Consider the following 12,220-nt stretch of genomic DNA (forward strand, 5'->3'; position numbering starts at 1 on the left):
CTGAGATTTGTAGACAATAGGCTTTTGTTTAAATTTAGGTTTTGTAGAAAGCAATTAGACTTTTTTGGGTTAACGATGCGCCATACGGTAAATAATTAGACCGAGGTCTTTGTGCAATAAGATAAGTAGACCTTTCAGTTTGGAGGTGAGCCACTTAGCGTTTTTAGATGATTAACCTACTTCCTCTCCTGCTTGTGGTCTCCCTTTTGCTCCTGTCTGTCCCCACACAGCCTTCCTTGTTTTTGATTGTTTGTTTTTGTGGTGAGTATAGGGAGTGCTCTCTAAGGAATATGTGGACATGAGGGCCTCATGACTTTCCAAGGCAAATAAGCAAGCCTTGGGTGCTGACGCTGGAAGTCTATTAGACCAGTGATCAATTGTTAAGAAAGGGGAGGGGACTTGGTCTGGGACCAAGCATAAAACCTTCGATGATGGCTTCTTGTTACCTGATAATTTGGGAAGGCAACTCACTTTACTTTACACATCCCCAGAGTCAAGTATCATCAGGTTGAAATCTATGTGGTTCCCTCACTCTCTAGCTGGTTGGGGTTCATCAGTCACCTAAACCTCATGCTGTAAACTGACCACAACACCCTCCTTTCCATATGGGTTACAGGTTTGCTCCTATCTACATGTCTCTTCCTGAAAGGGCCTCTGTTTCCTTTAGGATGTGCTATAGTCCAAGGCTGTTGCTGTAGCTCAGTGGTAGAGCACTTGTCTTGAACACATTATGCCTTACATTAAAGCCCTATTATTGCTACAAAAAGAGATGCACTAAAATTTAAAAATGGTAACAGTACACGGCAGAAGAAAAAATTTGATTTGGACTAATAATACATCTGACATGTATGAATATTTAAATTAATATATTTAAAGGAAAGTCTAATGAATACATAAACAACAAACGGGAGGAAAAACACCAGTAAAAAGTCACCTTCTTTTGTGGTGTGCTGAGGTCTCATAAATCATTCTAATACCAAGAGAATCTCTCAAGACTTCTCGAGCTTTGGAAGCCTCTCTTGTTATTCTTTGAAGAACAACATTTTTTTCTCTTTTTCAGCTTTATCTGGCCTTCTAAGTCAGCTTTGCCTTCTCTGGGTAATGACAATTATATTGCATTTATTTTTTGGTCACAGGACAGATTAACAATTTTTATCTAGAACTACATAATGGCTATAATTTAAAAGGTTCATACATGAGGGGGGCTGGAGAGATGGCTCAGTGATTAAGAGCACCTGCTGCTTTTGCAGAGTGGGTCCCAGCACCCACATTGGATGGCTTACTATGATATATAACTCCAGTTCCAGGGATTATGGTGTCTTCTCTGGCCTCTGCAGGCACCCCCACACACATAGTGCACACACACACACACACACACACACACACACACACACACACACAATAAATAAATAAATAAATAAATAAATTTCTCCAAGTGTTCAGAACTCAAGAAGACAATTGTTACATAATTGATATTTTGTTATCTATTTGGTTTCCTTTTCTTTATAAAAATGTATTTATGCTCACATAGGCGATGGGATATGTATCCTCTAGGAATCGGGGACCTGTGGACATAGATGTAGATGCTGTGGATACAAGGGTCATAGAAAGAGTGAGTGTTCTTCATTAGTGACGGGACAGAAGGACAATTGTGTACAATCTGTCCGTGGAGGCTGCTCAGACAGATGGATCCCTGGAGGTCCCTTCCTCTGCACTAGCAGAGGGACCGAGGCAGCTTTGCTTTTGCTAGGTCAGCAGCTGTATCTACCACAGATCTCTTTACTATGTAACATCATATTCCACGGGGGGAAACGCTTAAAGTTCTTTGAAGAACAACTAATACTTCCAATAAAAACAGAAAGGAAAACAAATTATCTTGAAATAAAAATGACTGGCTGTGCCAGATGCAAAAGGATGAAAGACACATTTCATACGACACAGTGAACCTCAGAAGACTCAAGGAAAACCATGACTCATTTGCTCCTGTTTACTAGAAGCTCTCAAATAAGGAAAATTGGCAAAACTCCCAAGTCCCTCCCCAGTTCTTATCTGGTAGTTGATAGACCCCTTGATTGAAAGAATAGCCATTTCTTCTCTGTAGTACAGCATCTACGAATTTAAAATGTAGGGTTTACTTTACAAACGGCCAGACAAAATATCCTGCCAAAGGATTACTTTAAATCCCAGAGAGCTGAGCGTGTTGATGTTCCCTGTAATTCAAGCATTTGGGAAACTGGGTCAGGGGATCATAAATTTGAGACCAACCCATGTTGCATAGTGAAACCCTGTCTCAAAAAAAAAAAATTCTAAAAAAATTACTTAACTGCAATGATATGGTTAATAATATGCCTAGATTATGCAAGATTCAGATTGCACAGATATGGTCAGCTTAATTTCAGCAAAGCCCTTAAGAATCTTCCTGAAAGCTGTAGAGATGGCTCAGTGGGCAAAGGCACTTGCCACCAAGCCCCATGACTTGGGTTTGAGCCCTGAGAGCCGTGTGACGGAAGGAGAGAATCAATTCCTGCAAGTTGTCCTCTGATCTCCACACCCACATTGTGACATGCATAACCTATTTATGACATGTGAGTACACACACACACACACACACACACACACACACACACACAAATTTAAAAGTTTCCTGTCTTCTACCATGTATAAAAATAAATCAAAATGGATTAAAGGCCTTGAAGTAAGTCCTAAAACCATAACTTCTAGAAGAAAAACATGGGGGAAATTTCCAAATGTTGGACTTGACAATAATTTCTTGAATATGACATTAAAAACATAGATAATTAATGCAAAAAGAGATAAATTGGACTATATCAGAGTTAGAAAATGAATATCATACTTACCTGGCAGGGGAGATACCATGATCAAGCAGGTGGTTTTCCCAAGGCGAGGCTCACCCATTGCACTTGGGGTGTGTTGACCCCTGCAATTTCCCCAAATTCGGGAAACTTGACTGCATAATTTTGGTAGTGGGGGACTGCGTTTATGCTCTCCCCTGGGGGAAAAAGAGAGAGAAAATGAATATCAAAAGACATAACAGAGTAAAAAGGAATTCAAGAAAACATGCATCCTATCTCTGATAAGAGATGTATAGATTATGTAATAATATATGAAGAGCTCACATGACTCAACAGTGAAAAACTCTACATGGGCAAAGACTTGAGTGGACATTTCTACTGAGGTATATCCAGATGGATAGCAAACATGAGGAGATGTGGAACATTACTAACAGAAATATGACTCAAATCACAGCTAGAGATCATCTTAGATCCATTTGGATGGCAGCTATTAAAAGAAAATTAGGAGGGGTTAGGGATTTAGCTCAGTGGTAGAGTGCTTGCCTAGCAAGCGCAAGGCCCTGGGTTCAGTCCTCAGCTCCGGGGGGAAAAAAAAGAAAGAAAGAAAGAAAAAAGAAAGAAAATTAGGTAATTGTATTTTAATTTAAAATTCTTTTGGAATTAAATAAATAAAAAAATTTTAAAAAATGAAGAAAGAGCTGGGGGGGTGTGGGTGGTTGGTTGGTTGGTTGGTTGGTTGGTTGGTTGGTTGGTTGGTTGGTGGCACACGCCTTTAATCCCAGCACTCAGGAGGCTGAGTCAGGCGGATCTCTGTGAGTTCGAGGCCAGCCTGGTCTACAGAGTGAGATCCAGGACAGGCACCAAAACTACACAGAAAAATCCTTTCTCAAAAAACCAAACCAAAAAAAAAAGAAGAAGAAGAAGAAGAAGAAGAAGAAGAAGAAGAAGAAGAAGAAGAAGAAGAAGAAGAAGAAGAAGAAGAAGAAGAAAGAAATCCAGAAGGGTACTGGAAAAGGGAAAAGATCTAGACAAATTAATACTCATGCTCTGTTAGTGAGATTAGAGGACAGAGCAACAGTTATGGAAGACAATCATGAGGCTCTTCAAAGCATTGTAAGTTCAAGTAACATGTGATCCAACAATCATACTTGTGCGTATGTATACCAAAGGATCAAAGGCAGGGATTTAAAGAGAGTTTACAAATGTGATATAAAACACACACATACAAACACATGCACCCACACATGAATATTGTATTGGTTTCAAAGAAAATGGCCCCCAGAGGGAGTGGCACTATTAGGAGGTGTGACCTTGCTGGAGGAAGTGTGTCACTTTGGGGTTGAACTTTGAGGTTTCCTATGCTCAAGCTCTGCCCAGTGTCACAGTTCACTTCCTCTTGCCTGCAGATCAAGGTACAGGACTCTCAGCTGTCTCTCCAGCACCGTGTCTGCCTGCACGCCACCATGTTTCCCACCATAATAACAATGGACTAAACCTCGGAGACCTTGTCTCAAAATAAATAAAATAAAATAAAATTAGGTTGTTTAAAAAAAATAAAAAATAGGCTCATTAATTACTTGATTCCTTGATTATGCCTGAAAATAACAGCTACATTAAAGGTAGAAGCAGAAAAAGAGGAATTCTAGATGCTGGTATACAATAATGTTGATAATAAATACTTTCGAAGTGCTTTTGAGCTCTGGGAGTTCAAAGTCAACCTGGTCTACATAACAAGTTCTAGGACAGCCAGGAATACATAAAGAGATCTTTCCTCAAAAAACCAAAACAAAACAAATTTAAAAAATTTCTTTAGATAAGAACTTCATAAAAACACTAGCATAATCATAAAAAAAACCCACAGGGGAAGTTATGAATTCCATAACGAATACACAAAATATGGGTGCTTATTCTTTTAAAAACCTTTTATTTGTTTAGTGATATAATTTTGGGGACAGGGTCTCACTACATATCTTTGCCTGGCTTGGAACTCACTATGTAGATAAAGCTGGCCTTGAACTCACAGAGACCTCCCTGCTTCTGCTTCTCAAGTGTACCATTGTGCTGGGCAGATGTTTGTATCTTTCCAAATTGCGTTTAGTTATATGTAGGTGTGTGTCTGTCTGTGGGTATGTCCATTTGAGTGCTGGTACCTGCAGATCCCTCGGAGCTGGAGTTACAGACGGCTGTGAGCCACCTGCCATGGATGCTGGGAAATGAACTTAGGGAAAGGTTTCTGCACCCTGATAGGCTTCTCCGCCGATGCAGCAATCGGAATCGACCAAGTCAGACCAATTAGAAAAGCCCGGCTTAATGGGTAAAGTGTTCCCAGGTGATTCTCCAGCCCCTGCAGAGAGGAAATGGGGATGAGAGACCGGAAAACCATGTGTCTGTTTTCCGGGATGCAGTTTCAATACCCTATGGGAGTGGTCTTGAGCCTTGAGCATCTCTGGGGGAGGAGCCGTGTTCGGTGGGCTTTGAGGGGGTGGGTTTGGGAAAAAGATGGGGGAGGGGAGTTGAGGTGGATTTTCCATCAGAACATTCTAGACTCTTTGGGGATAGGGCTGCCAGGGTGCCAGGGGCTGAGGGGGAGCTTCCACCAGGACACTTAGGTCCTCTCGAAGAGCAGCAAGCACCATCTCACGAGCCCCAGTGCTCACATTCTCAAAAGAAACACTGAGAATCATTTAATTATTTGAGGAATTGGGACGAGATCTGTCAAAATTAGACATATGGCTCCATGTAAAACTTCAAAGTGATACAGTTGAGCTTTCCCATGAGACATCCTACTATAGCAAGAACAACTTGCCAGAGTGTTAATGTCTAGAAAAGGTTTGTGTAGTGCAAATTCTAATTGGTCTTAATAATAAAAACCTGGAGTCAGATATCAGAGTAAATACTAAAAGATCGGAGAAGTAAAGGAGCCAGCCACTAGAGACTTCTGGTTTTTGTTGTTGTTTTGTTTTTTTGAGACAGGGTTTCTCCATGTAGTTTTGGTACCTGTCCTGGCTCTTACTCTGTAGACCAGGCTGGCCTCGAACTCACAGAGATCCACCTGGCTCTGCCTCTTGAGTGCTGGGGTTAAAGGCATGTGCCACCACTGCCTGGCTAGAGAGACTTCTTACCTCTACTTAATCCTCAGACTGAAAAAATAGGCTGAGATCCTGGCTCCACCCGGCCTTATCACTTACTTCCTCTCTTTGCCTAGCCATATCACTTCCTGTCTGTTGTCTATACAGACCTCCAGACCTCTATGGTTAACTAGGGGCTAGCTCCACCCTCTGATCTTCAGGCAAGCTTTATTTGTTAGAGCACAAACAAAATATCCCCACACTTTTATGTACCAGGGGGTGTGGCAAGTGCGAGCTTTAAATTAAACCAGAAATACTGTAAACGTCAGACATGGATCCTTTCAGCACTCCACAGGTGGCCTGAGTGACCAATAGAATCTGGCAACCGTGATGGTATGTCACTCCCAAGGTTGTCGAGGACTGTGTTCTCTGCCCGCCTCTCTTCTAATTCTCTCTAAAGGGAGTCAGCTGTCATAGTATGAGCAGCCAGCCTTCTGAGTATGGGAACAGGGAACTGAGCCCTCCTGTTCAAGCCAGGAGGAACTGCGATTCCAGTGAACAGCCAGCTGAGTGAGCCTTCTTGGGAACAGGCTATACCCCCTTATTTAAGCCCTTGGAGAACTGCAGCCTCAGCTCTCATGCCTGAAACTGACTCGGAGCCTTTCTGGGAAGCTGATCCCAGACTCTTGACCCTTAGGACCTTGGAGATAATATTCTGCTTCCCTTTTCTTTCTTTCTTTTTTAATAATTTATTTATTTTATGTGCATTAGTGTTTTGCCTGCATGTATGTCTGTGTGAGGGTGTCAGATCTTGGAGTTACAGACAGTTGTGAGCTGCCATGTGGGTGCTGGGAGTTGAACCCAGGTCCTCTGGAAAAGCAGTCAGTGCTCTTAACCACTGAGCCATCTCTCCAGCCCTATATTCTGGTTTCAAGCTGCTTGGTTTGGGATAATTTGTTACAGAGCTGTAGATAACTAATACAATGTCTCAACATCCCAAAAGGACTATATCTCTTTTTAAAAACAACACAAATATAAATTTTGTAGTGAGAAAAGAATTTTGAGAATGATGACAGTCCACCGAAATGAAACTTCAGAGGCATTCATCAGAAGGCCATTCTATCATTCCAGCAGACATAGTAAATAATACAGCTCAACCCCTGAGGTTAAATTCCCTAGCCAGCTATGCAGATATAGGTAATACAAATGGCCTTGGGATTGTTTGAGCCAAATGAAGGAATATTTTTTTTAAACCATTGCTGGCACTGAATATCCAACCCAAGCTCTACAGGTGGACTGCAATAATCTATATCCAAAGCAGCCTGACTACCTGAGGTAGACTTAGGACACACACACACACACACACACACACACACACACACACACACTCACACACTCTCCTAGAACTCACTATGTAGACCAGGCTGGACGACTCACACAGATCCTACCTCTGCTTCCTGAGTGCTGGGACTAAAGGCGTGCACCACCATACGCAGTGACTTGGAATATCTCTGAGATTGTTTCCTTGATCAGGTCTTGGAATCTAGGGTTGTGGATCTGACGTGTGTCCCAGGCCCTCAGTGACACTGACTTGCCTCACTGTTGTTCAACATCTGCTGTGTGAGATCTGAAGTGCTGTTCCTCCACTCTTCTGACAGACGATTGAGCAAGTGATTCAAAGACAAGAGCCAGAGTACCATCAACCAAGAGACACAGAAACTGAGAGTCAAACATTCACTCTTGCTGTGATGGAATGCCATGGCCAAAAACAGCCTGGAGAGAAAAGGCTTTATTTGGCTTATGCTTCCACATCGCTGTTCATCATCAAAGGAAGTCAGGACAGGACCTCAAGCAGGGCAGGAACCTGGAGGCAGGAGCTGATGCAGAGGCCATGGAGGGGTGCTGCTTACTGGCTGCTGTCCTTGGCTTGCTCAACCTGCTTTCTTATAGAACCCAGGATGACCAGCCCTGTAGTGGGTAGCCATTCCAGCTTGGATCTAGAAGTTCCAACCCCCATTGAGACTCTGGCAACTGTCACGCTTACGAGGCGGGGCCAGGGGAGGCACCTGGGGACCCGAGAGCTGGATGGGCCTGCGCTCTCTCTGTGCCAGGACGCTGAACAATGAAGGTGGACTGTACAGAGCTCCGGAGAACACCACTGGACTGCGATACACTTTCCCCAGACCCTGTGACCTACCTTTCACTTAATTTGTGAGTTACGCCATTAAATAAATATCCTTTTAACTATGTGGATTGGCCAAAATAATTTCTCCAATAAGCCCAGGCATGGCCCCACCCACAATGGGCTGGGCCCTCGCCCATCAATCACTAATTAAGAAAATGCCTTACAGCAGGATCTTATGGATGCATTTTTTTAATTGGGGTCCTCTCCTCTCAGATGACTTTAGTTTGTGTTGTTGACGCAAAACTAGCCAGCACACTATTGAAATCTCACCTCTAATCAAAGTCAGCAATAATGGTCAAGATCTTTACAACTCTTTTTTTTAAAATATTTTTAAAGATTTATTTATTATGCATACAGAAGAGGGTGCCAGATCTCATTACAGATGGTTGTGAGCCACCATGTGGGTGCTGGGAATTGAACTCAGGACCTCTGGAGGAGCAGTTGGGGTGCTCTTAACCTCTGAGCCATATCTCCAGCCTGATCTTTACAAGTCTTGACGTTCACCTGGGTGGCTTTGCCTGCAGACCAATAGGAAGGACTGAAATGAGGAAAGATCAGTAGTTTTTCTCCCGCTATAGTGGGGCAAACAAATAACCACAAGAAACAGTTTTAAAGCCATTCAATCGATAAAGAGTAATTTAATTCAGTAAGCCCATCGCTCTTGACAGCTCACGGGACAATCTGATTCCAACAAACACGCATCTGAGTGCAAAGTTGTCAGTGACACTTGTCACTGTGCAGCCACGCTCTTCAGGTGATGTCGACTCCCTAATATCCCGATAGTCTGTCTATTCCCAGATCACCATGCTTCTCCCGATTCAACGGCTTGATCTATATGGAGACACTAGGCCCGATCAGCTTAGCCCCACCTCCACAAGGGCAGAAGCAATAAATGCACCCTGGTCTCTCTGTTTCAGATACTGAGAGGTCTCCTCACCCTCGCTTAAACCCCTCTGATTCTTTTCTTTCTTTTTTAAGAAAAGTTTTGCTCCATTTTTATTCTGCCTGTGTATGTACGTATGACATATGCCCTAGGGGACCGCATGTGGCGATCAAAGGACAACTTGCAGAAGCTGGAGTTCTCCTTCCACCATAGTGGTTCTGGGGATTGAACTTAGGTCATCAGGCTTGGTGGCAAATGTGCTTACCTACTGAACCATCTCACGGGTTCCCCCCACCCTTTAGACACTTCCTTTCTTTTCCTTGACTAGTAGTAACAGTAGCGATGGTTTCTTACCCTCCATTTACTGTGATGTGTTGTTGGTTAGTTTGTCCATTTGACCCAAGCAGAAGTCATCTGGGAAGAGGGCACATCAATTGAAAAATTGCCTCCATAAGACTGGCCCCTAAGAAGCAAATCGGTGGAGCGCTTTCTTGGATTAATGGTGGTTGTGAGAGGGCCCAGCCCAAGGTGGGTGAGTGAGCCACGGTGAGCAATCTAAGCAGCAGCACCCCTCCCTCCATGGCCTCTGCTTCAGTTCCTGCCTCCAGGTTCCTGCTTTCAGTTCCTGCCCTGACTTCCTTCAGTGACAGAGTGTGAGCTGGGATCAGTAAGCCAAATAAACCCTTTCCTTTTCAAGTTGCTTGTGGTCGTGGTGTTTATCACATCAATAGAAAGCAGAGCAGAGCCTATGGAGAGAGCTTTAATTGCATTAGGTCAATAATTGGAGACTTCGAGTAACCTGTGGCTACTGGCACTTTTCCCATGTCTGGGAAACGCTTTGAAGTTCTTAGCCTTGGCGCATTTCTTCTGCTCATTTGCTCATTTGCCTTCAGCTCTGTTCTCCACTCTTTCCCTGTTCTGCTCAATCTCACAATGGGCTGTTTCCTTCAGGTCCAACGTCCCTGGCTCTTCTCTCAGCTCGCTTCCAGCTCAGCTCTGTCAGCGGCAATCTGGGGTAAAAGACAGAAGGCCTGTATTTCTTTCCTTTTTATATCTGGGGTGACAATAGTGTCTCTTTCACTGCCCCAGTCCTTTGGACACACCTTTTCTCTTGCTGGTAGAGATGTGATGCTGTGTAAGGAGACTGTCTCACAACCCAGTTTGGATTCTCAGCTTTTGCTTTACTTACATTAACACCCCTCCCCCCAATATCTCAGTTGCTTTCAGATTTGCTGGACCACAGCTAGCAACCAACAAAATCAGGAGTTGTACCAGGCAGAACTGAAAGACTTAAGGTGGTTTCTCTTTAGATTTGCCCCTGAACTGGACTCAGAGGTTATTAAGCAGGGCTCTCTAGAGGAACAGGACTAATAGAATGCATATGTATTATAAAAGGGGATGCATTAGACTGATTTACATGATTGAGGCTGAGTGACCCAACCGGTGGCCTCTGCATGCTGGAGGGCTGAGTGCCTGGTTGCTGGTCACCCCACAAATCTGGATACCTCAGCACTCTCAGCCTGGCACCGAAGGCCAGGAAGATGACTGCAGAGTTACTAGTCTGTAGTCCACCCTGAAGGCTAAAAGACACCGTCTGATCCGTCAGTGGAGGTGTGGCAGTGGCTTCAGCAATGATGGATACAGTCACCATTAAGGAGTGGAGTCAGGAAGACAGCTTTTTACTTGAGCATCTTTAGATTTGGGTCACTCACTGGGAGGTGCTGTCAGCTCTGGGTAGAAGGTCTCCTCTTGGTTCATCCTTCCTGGAAATGCCCTCACAGATCCCATCAAGCTGTCAATCATGATAAAGCATCACTAAAAATAAACAAAAAAACAAAAGTGGGCTGGAAAGATGACTCAGCAGTTCAGAGTGCTGGCTTCTCTTGCAGAGGACTCAGGTTCGATTCCTAGCACCCACATGGCAGCTCACACCTGTTTATAACTCCGGTTCTGGAGCTCTGATGCCCTCTTCTGACCTCTGAGGGCATGGGTACACACGTGGTGCACAGACATGCTTGCAGGCAAGACATCCAAACATACAAAATGACAAAACAAGACAAATTAAGATATTGAAAAACAAAATAAAATAACAACAAAATATTAACCATCACTGGTGGGTGATGTATGCCTATATCAAACAGAAAGAAGAGAAAGAGGAGAAAGAGGAGGAGGAGGAGGAGGAGGAGGAGGAGGAGGAGGAGGAAGAGGAGGACTCTGTTCCTAAACCACCTGAGACCCCAAACCAAGCAGAGTTGCGTGATTCCGTTTTGCTAAGCAGTTGATGAAATTATTGGTCATCCAGGATCACCCTCACCATGCTCAATTAGAACCCTCTGTAATCCTGGGCTTGTACAAAATCATTCAGCATTATTTTAGAGTTATGGCTTTCCCCCTTCTCTCATGTAAGAATTTAAAATGACTTTCAAATGAAAGTCTAAAACTCTTGGTTTAAAAACATAAGGAAAAAGCACCAATAAGGCACTGTAAAGGCTTTCCTTTGAAATGTTGATTACTTGCAAATTACAAGCAAGGTAATAATGATAAATCACTAACAACATAATTTCCCAAAAGTTAAATGTCTTTCCATGGTTATTTAATGAGTCATTCAACTTAAACTTTTTACAATTTTGTTTTCAATTGATATAATGAAAACCAACATTAGTTGATCCTGGAAAATGTCAAATCAAAAATACCCTTTGAGTGTTTTAGTTTTTGACAAGTCTTTTTGCTAATGTTACTGGAGGGATTGTCACAGTGTTTTATAACCTGTGAAAACATTTAGGGTAAGTTTTCTGAATAAATTATTTTGAAACAAATTTTGGCACACATAGAGCTGGTGGTTCATTTTTCTTTCTAAAAATATTTAGTCGTTCATATAAATCAGTTCTGTATAAACCTAAATTAAATTTTAAATGCAAATTTAAAATACAATAGAATCCTAATGTTTCCCTTAACATTTGCTGAAGCTTGTGGAGAGTGTACCAGAAACTATGAAATATAGTTTCCTGATTTGTGCAAAATTAAAAAAACATGGCTTATGCAATGTGTCTTCAATTACATGGAAATAGTAATGTTTAAATCCTCCTCCTTGTTAATAATTTCTCCATATGAAGCTCTCTGTGGAAGGGATATGCTTTGCCACCCAATGCCCAGACACTGATGGCTACTGTCTCAAGCTATGTGCGTTGCAGTGTGGAAGTGGAGAAACTAAGCTCTTTCAATGACAGTTAAAAAAATTTAAAAAAATCTTTAGATTTTCTCACAACAACCG

At 42.7% G+C, this 12,220-nt stretch overlaps 1 non-coding gene across 1 annotated transcript; it reads left to right on the top strand.

Moving 5' to 3' along the window:
* The first annotated feature begins 2,850 nt into the window (after positions 1 to 2,850).
* LOC121823018 (U1 spliceosomal RNA) lies at positions 2,851 to 3,013 on the top strand. Its single transcript, XR_006064312.2, has one exon. It is a non-coding gene; the product is annotated as a U1 spliceosomal RNA (small nuclear RNA).
* The last annotated feature ends 9,207 nt before the right edge of the window (positions 3,014 to 12,220 follow it).

The sequence above is a fragment of the Peromyscus maniculatus genome, chromosome 15 (genome assembly GCF_049852395.1).
Source record: "Peromyscus maniculatus bairdii isolate BWxNUB_F1_BW_parent chromosome 15, HU_Pman_BW_mat_3.1, whole genome shotgun sequence".
In the NCBI taxonomy this organism is placed as follows: Eukaryota; Metazoa; Chordata; class Mammalia; order Rodentia; family Cricetidae; genus Peromyscus; species Peromyscus maniculatus.